Source organism: Perognathus longimembris, unplaced genomic scaffold (assembly GCF_023159225.1).
Source record: "Perognathus longimembris pacificus isolate PPM17 unplaced genomic scaffold, ASM2315922v1 HiC_scaffold_5303, whole genome shotgun sequence".
Lineage (NCBI taxonomy): Eukaryota > Metazoa > Chordata > Mammalia > Rodentia > Heteromyidae > Perognathus > Perognathus longimembris.
Window position 1 is genome coordinate 3,766 of NW_025960716.1, and position 6,235 is coordinate 10,000.

Below are 6,235 nucleotides of genomic sequence, written 5' to 3' on the forward strand. Positions count from 1 at the left end.
GCACGCCACCCTGCCGCTCTGATCCACGTACAGTGAGCACGCCACCCTGCCTCTCTGATCCACGTACAGTGAGCACGCCACCCTGCCTCTCTGGTCCGTGTACGGTGAGCACGCCACCCTGACGCTCTGATCCGTGTACAGTGAGCATGATCCATGTACAGTGAACACGCCACCCCTGCCGCTCTGATCCGTGTACAGTGAGCACGCCACCCTGCCGCTCTGATCCACGTACAGTGAACACGCCACCCTGCCCCTCTGATCCACGTACAGTGAGCACCGCCACCCTGCCTCTCTGATCCACGTACAGTGAGCACGCCACCCTGCCTCTCTGGTCCGTGTTACGGTGAGCACGCCACCCTGACGCTCTGATCCGTGTACAGTGAACATGATCCATGTACAGTGAACACGCCACCCTGACGCTCTGATCCATGTACAGTGAACATGATCCATGTACAGTGAACACGCCACCCTGCCACTCTGATCCATGTACAGTGAGCACGCCACCCTGCCCCTCTGGTCCGTGTACGGTGAGCACGCCACCCTGCCTCTCTGGTCCGTGTACGGTGAGCACGCCACCCTGCCGCTCTGATCCATGCTCTCCTCATCTGCACAGCAGGGCTGTGTCCCCTTCCAGGAGCTGCTGCCCCGTGGTGAGGACGGCTTGCTCCATGGTGCCCGGCAGTGCCCGCTCCGTGTTGTGTGTTCGCTGCCCGTGTCCCTTCCACGCACCCGCCCCCATCCGTCGTCCCCATAGACTTTGCGGCAGGGGCCCTTGGTCACCCCCGCGCGGAGAGGGAGAGTCAGACGCCCAGCGTCCTCTGCCTCCTGTCCCACAGGTCCCCGGCTCCAGGCTGCCCTGTGCTGGATTGACTGAGCAACAAGGAAGGACCACAGGCTTCTGCATGTTTGCTTTTAATTAAAAAGAAATAGGGAAGGCACCTCCGAAGGTGTGCTACGATAAGTCCCAGGGCGTAGGACATGCGTATGGATGGAGGCGAAGGTCGTGTGTGGCTCACAGAGCCCCTGGATGAGGAGGGGAGGGGGGTTCGTCTTCTGGCTGTTGTTTTCCCAGGGCGGAAGCAGGAAGCGCTCTGCCCTGTTTCTCTTGGAAGCCTCGGCCCCCCGTCTGCTTACTGGGCCATGGCGTGCACACAGGAAGCTGGGCTTTACGAGGATTTACCGTGGGGCAGTACTGCAGTCGGGGTGCCGGGGTGCACCTCTGGTCCCTCAGCCCTGTTAAAGGTCCCCGGCAGTGGTGGGGATAGCTGGCCCTACACCGCCCGGGCCTGTGCCCTCACCAGGGTAGACTGCCGGAGTCCGGGCCGTCAAGTGGCGTGTGGGTAAGTTGAGGCAACCAGCATAAAGAGATGAGAATGCAGCAAGCCCCGGGCTGGGGAGGGGGGTCGAGGGGTAGGGGGTGGGCAGCAGGGTGCGTCCAGCGTCTCAGCCGCTCAGCCAAGGCCTCCACCCCTGCCTCCTCCGGCCCGATCTGACTTGCCGCTCAGCCAAGTCCTCGTGTGCGTGACCCTGGACGCGTTCCTCGGCTTCCCGGAGCCGCCACGTGCACCGCTGCGAGTCCCCAGGTTCAGACTTGGTGCAGACGGGGCGGCCGGCGGTGGCCACCACGACCACGCCCAGCACGACCACGCCCAGCACGACCATGCCCACCACGCAGCCGCGCCCACCACGACCACGCCCACCACGACCACGCCCAGCACGACCATGCCCACCACGCAGCCACGCCCACCACGGCCGCGCCCACCACGACCACGCCCACCACGCAGCCACGCCCAGCACGACCACGCCCACCACACAGCCACGCCCAGCACGACCACGCTCAGCACGCAGCCACGCCCAGCACGACCACGCCCAGCACGCAGCCACGCCCACCACGGCCGCGCCCAGCACGCAGCCACGCCCAGCACGCAGCCACGCCCACCACGACCTCGCCCAGCACGCAGCCGCCGAGCTCTGCTGCGCCGGCGGTGCGGGAGTGATCCACGGAAGGCAAGAGGCCGGGTCCCTGCGGGGCGCCCGGCGTCGAGGCTGGGAGCTCAGGGGTGGGCGCTGGGGGGGCGGTGGCCGGTTCCCCCCGCCCCCCGCCACGCGGCCGGGCCGCCCCCGCCTAGCCCTCCGTGCCCTCCCGGGCGTAGAGCGCGCCGTTGGCGTTCGCGCCGTTGAAGAAGTGGGGGCCGAGCTGGTGGAGGACGGGGCCCGCGTAGCCGAGGGCGCCGCCCGGCGCGGGGCCCGGCCCACTCGCCCCCGCCGTGGCCCCCGCCGCCGAGGCCGCCCGGCGGCGCGTAGGGGCCGAGGCCCAGCGAGTTCTGCCCCGTCCCGTCGGCGGGCTCGGGGCTGGGAGCGCGCGCGGCCCCCGCGCGGCCCCCGGGCCCGGCGCCGCTCCCGTAGGCCGCCACGGCGGAGAGGAAGCCGCCCAGGCAGGGCGGCCCCGAGGGGCCCGGCGAGGCCCGCGTCTCCGGAGAGCCGGGGGCCGCCCGGGGGGCCCCGTCCAGCGCGTCCCGGGGGTCGGCCGCCCCCGGGGCCGCCCGCCAGCAGCCCCGGCTCCGGCTTCTCCGCGGCCAAGGTGCCCGAGCCCGGGGCCGGGTCTGATTTCCTCTTCCTCTTCCTGCGGAAATTCCCGTTGTCGAACATCTTCTCACAGTTGGGGTCCAGCGTCCAGTAATTCCCTTTGCCTGCCACGGAAGAGGGAGGAGGTGAGGAGGGGAAGGCGGAGAGGCGGGGACCCCCACCCCGCGACTGTGACCCGGGGAGGGCAGAGGGGGCCCCAAGGCCCGGCTGAGCAGTGAATCCCCAGACGCCCCCTCTCCGCTCACACCCTGGCAGACGGCACCCCATCTCAGCGCCGCCTCAGAGCGGCTCCAGGGCCCCGGGAAGGAGGCGAGAGGGGCGCACAGCACAGGGGGGGGTCCGGGAGGGGGGGTGTGGCATGCCCCCACTGCTGACACGAAAGAAAGCCCAGGGGACAGGGGGACCCCTCAAGGTCCCAGCCTTGCTCCTCATTAGACGTGGCACTCGCGCTGAGCCTCAGTGGCCTCTGCTGAAGGACAGGCCCGCGGATTTCGCGGGGAGGGTTTGTAACTGGCGGCGGTGGGCTTCCTGCGGGAGGGGGGCGGCGGTGGGCTTCCTGCGGGAGGGGGCGGCGGTGGGCTTCCTGCAGGAGGGGTGGGCTTCCTGCGGGAGGGGGCGGCGGTGGGCCTCCTGCGGGAGGGGGCGGCGGTGGGCTTCCTGCGGAGGGGGCGGCGGTGGGCTTCCTGCGGGAGGGGGCGGCGGTGGGCTTCCTGCGGGACGGGGGCGGCGGTGGGCTTCCTGTGGGAGGGGGCTGCGTTCCCCTGCGCCGGGGCCCAGTGGGGTCTCCCTGGGGGCACTGTGGGGACTTGGGGAGGGCCGGCGGCACCCCAGCACCGCGGCTGTCTGGGAAAGGTCTCGGCTCCGGTGGGTCTGGTGTCACTGGCCAGAGACCTCCCCAGGTGCTGGGTTCCGGGCCGTGCTGGGGCACAGGGACGACTCCGGCCATGGCCGGGGCGGGCAGGGCTGTGGGTGGCCCCTCACCCCCCCGCCCCCGCGTGCCTCCGGGGAGGTGCAGGTTCCAACCTGCCGCATTGCCACGAGAGCCCCTCGGACCCAGGACCTGCCCCTTGGGCCCCGTGTCCACTGCGGGCCCGGCAGCCCCTTCTCCCGGCAGCCCAGCCTTGGGGACAGGCCACTTAGCCAGAACTTTCTAGAACAGAGTCTGGGCATGGAATTGCATTGGGGGAGCCCCTGCAGCTTGCTGAGGGTTGACTCCAGCCCCCGCCCCACACGGCCCTTCACCCCACTGTCACCTTGGCTCTTCACCCGGGTCTTGGGGCCCCTGACCCCCCCCCCCCGGGCCTCACCGGGGTCGTCCTCGTCGCGGGGCACCTTCTTGAAGCAGTCGTTGAGCGAGAGGTTGTGGCGGATGGAGTTCTGCCAGCCGGCCTTGCTGCGGTTGTAGAAGGGGAAGTTGTCGGCCACGTACTGGTAGATCTGGCTGAGCGTGAGGCGCCGGTCCGGGGGCCCCGTGGATGGCCATGGCGATGAGGGCCGAGTAGGAGTAGGGCGGCCGCACCAGCTTCATCAGCTCCTCCTGCGAGGGCAGGGGCAGCCAGCCCAGGTCCCCCGCCGCCCAGCCCGGCCACGCCCGGCAGCAGGGGCCTCTGCACGCCGTAGGCCTGGGGCAGGAAGGGGCCGGCGTTGGGGCCGGGCAGGTAGGCCGGCGGGGCCACGGCCGGCCCGTTGAGCCACAGGTAGGGGTTGGGGGTGGCCCCGTACTCGCCGGGCCCCTCGAAGGAGGGGGGCCTCTGCGGGCTGGCCACCCCCCTGGGTGTGGAAGAAGTTCTCATAGTAGAGGCCGGTCTCGGGGGGCTCCTGGCCGATGCTGGGGAACTGGGGGCCGCAGCGGGGCGGCGAGGGCACGGGGAGGTCGAAGGAGCTCATGCCGGAGCCACCTGCCCGGCACCTGCCACCTGCCGGCCCGCCCTGCCGCCCTGCCAGGTGCTCGGCCCGGCCTCCCACTTATACCCCCGGGGCTCGGCCGTGGCTCCACCCAGGGGCGGTGACTGCGGGCCCGGCCGAGCGAGCGGGCCTCCCGGCTCTCCCCGCCCCCCCGGGCCTGCCCCCCCCCCCCGCCACCTGCCCGAGCAGGCCTGCTGCCAGAGCGGACGCTCTCGGGGAGGGGGCGCCCCGCCCTCCCCGCCCTCCCCGTGGTCCTCAACCTCGTCCCCTCTCCCCCTCACTGGCTCTTCTCCTCGTGTCTCCACGCGTGCTTTCCCTGTCTTGCCCCGGCCCCTGACCTCGGTCTTTGTTCTCACCCCCCCATACCCCTCCCCGCGCCATTCCCACTCCCCCATCTCGGCTCTGTCCAGGCTGCCCTCGCCAGCCTGCTCTGTCGTCCCCGGCTCCTCTCCTCCCTGCTCCGCCCGTCGGGGACGTCCACGCAGCGTCTCCCAGCCCGCGCCCCTCACCTGGCCTGGGGCCTGGGGCGTGGAGGGGGCCCCAGCTTGGCTCTGCTCCTCACAGGGGTGGCCCGGCTCAGCCACCACCAGCTCGCCTCACCCTTCATCCACAGCCTGCAGGTGGCCCTGCCTGGGCCGTTGAGGGAGTGGTGGGCTCCGTCTCGGAGGGGGGCAGGGGAGCCGGCTCTGACGAGGCCACGGCGCCTGGGTACCACAGCCGTGGTGGCCATGGACTCTGGCTGAGGTCCTCCTCCATGGACGCCGGCTGAGGTCCTCCTCCGTGGACATGGGCTGAGGTCCACCTCTGTGGACTCTGAGGTCCTCCCTTTGTGGATGCTGGCTGAGGTCCTCCTCCATGGACGCTGGCTGAGGTCTTCCCCTCTGTGGATGCTGGCTGTGGTCCTCCGTGGACACTGGCTGTGGTCCTCCGTGGACGCTGGCTGAGGTCCTCCTCCATGGACGCTGGCTGAGGTCCTCCTCCGTGGACGCTGGCTGAGGTCCTCCTCCGTGGACGCTGGCTGAGGTCCTCCTCCACGGATACCGGCTGTGGTCCTCCTCCACGGATGCCGGCTGAGGTCCTCCTCCGTGGACGCTGGCTGAGGTCTTTCCCTCCATGGACGCTGGCTGTGGTCCTCCTCCATGGACGCTGGCAGAGGTCTTCCCTCCATGGATGCTGGCTGGGGTCCTCCTCCGTGGACACTGGCTGGGGTCCTCCTCCGTGGATGCCGGCTGTGGTCCTCCTCCGTGGACGCTGGCTGTGGTCCTCCGTGGACGCCGGCTGAGGTCCTCCTCTGTGGACGCCGGCTGAGGTCCTCCTCCGTGGACGCCGGCTGTGGTCCTCCTCCGTGGACACTGGCTGTGGTCCTCCTCCGTGGACGCCGGCTGTGGTCCTCCTCCGTGGACGCTGGCTGTGGTCCTCCGTGGACGCCGGCTGAGGTCCCTCCTCTGTGGACGCCGGCTGAGGTCCTCCTCCGTGGACGCCGGCTGTGGTCCTCCGTGGATGCTGGCTGTGGTCCTCCTCCGTGGACGCTGGCTGTGGTCCTCCGTGGACGCCGGCTGAGGTCCTCCTCTGTGGACGCCGGCTGAGGTCCTCCTCCGTGGACGCCGGCTGTGGTCCTCCTCCGTGGATGCCGGCTGAGGTCCTCCTCTGTGGACGCCGGCTGTGGTCCTCCTCTGTGGATGCCGGCTGAGGTCCTCCTCCGTGGACGCTGGCTGTGGTCCTCCTCCGTGGACGCCGGCTGTGG

General features: G+C 70.7%; 1 pseudogene; it reads right to left on the reverse strand.

Moving 5' to 3' along the window:
• Positions 1-2,108: 2,108 nt before the first annotated feature.
• Positions 2,109-4,511, reverse strand: LOC125345106 (annotated as a pseudogene).
• Positions 4,512-6,235: the final 1,724 nt, after the last annotated feature.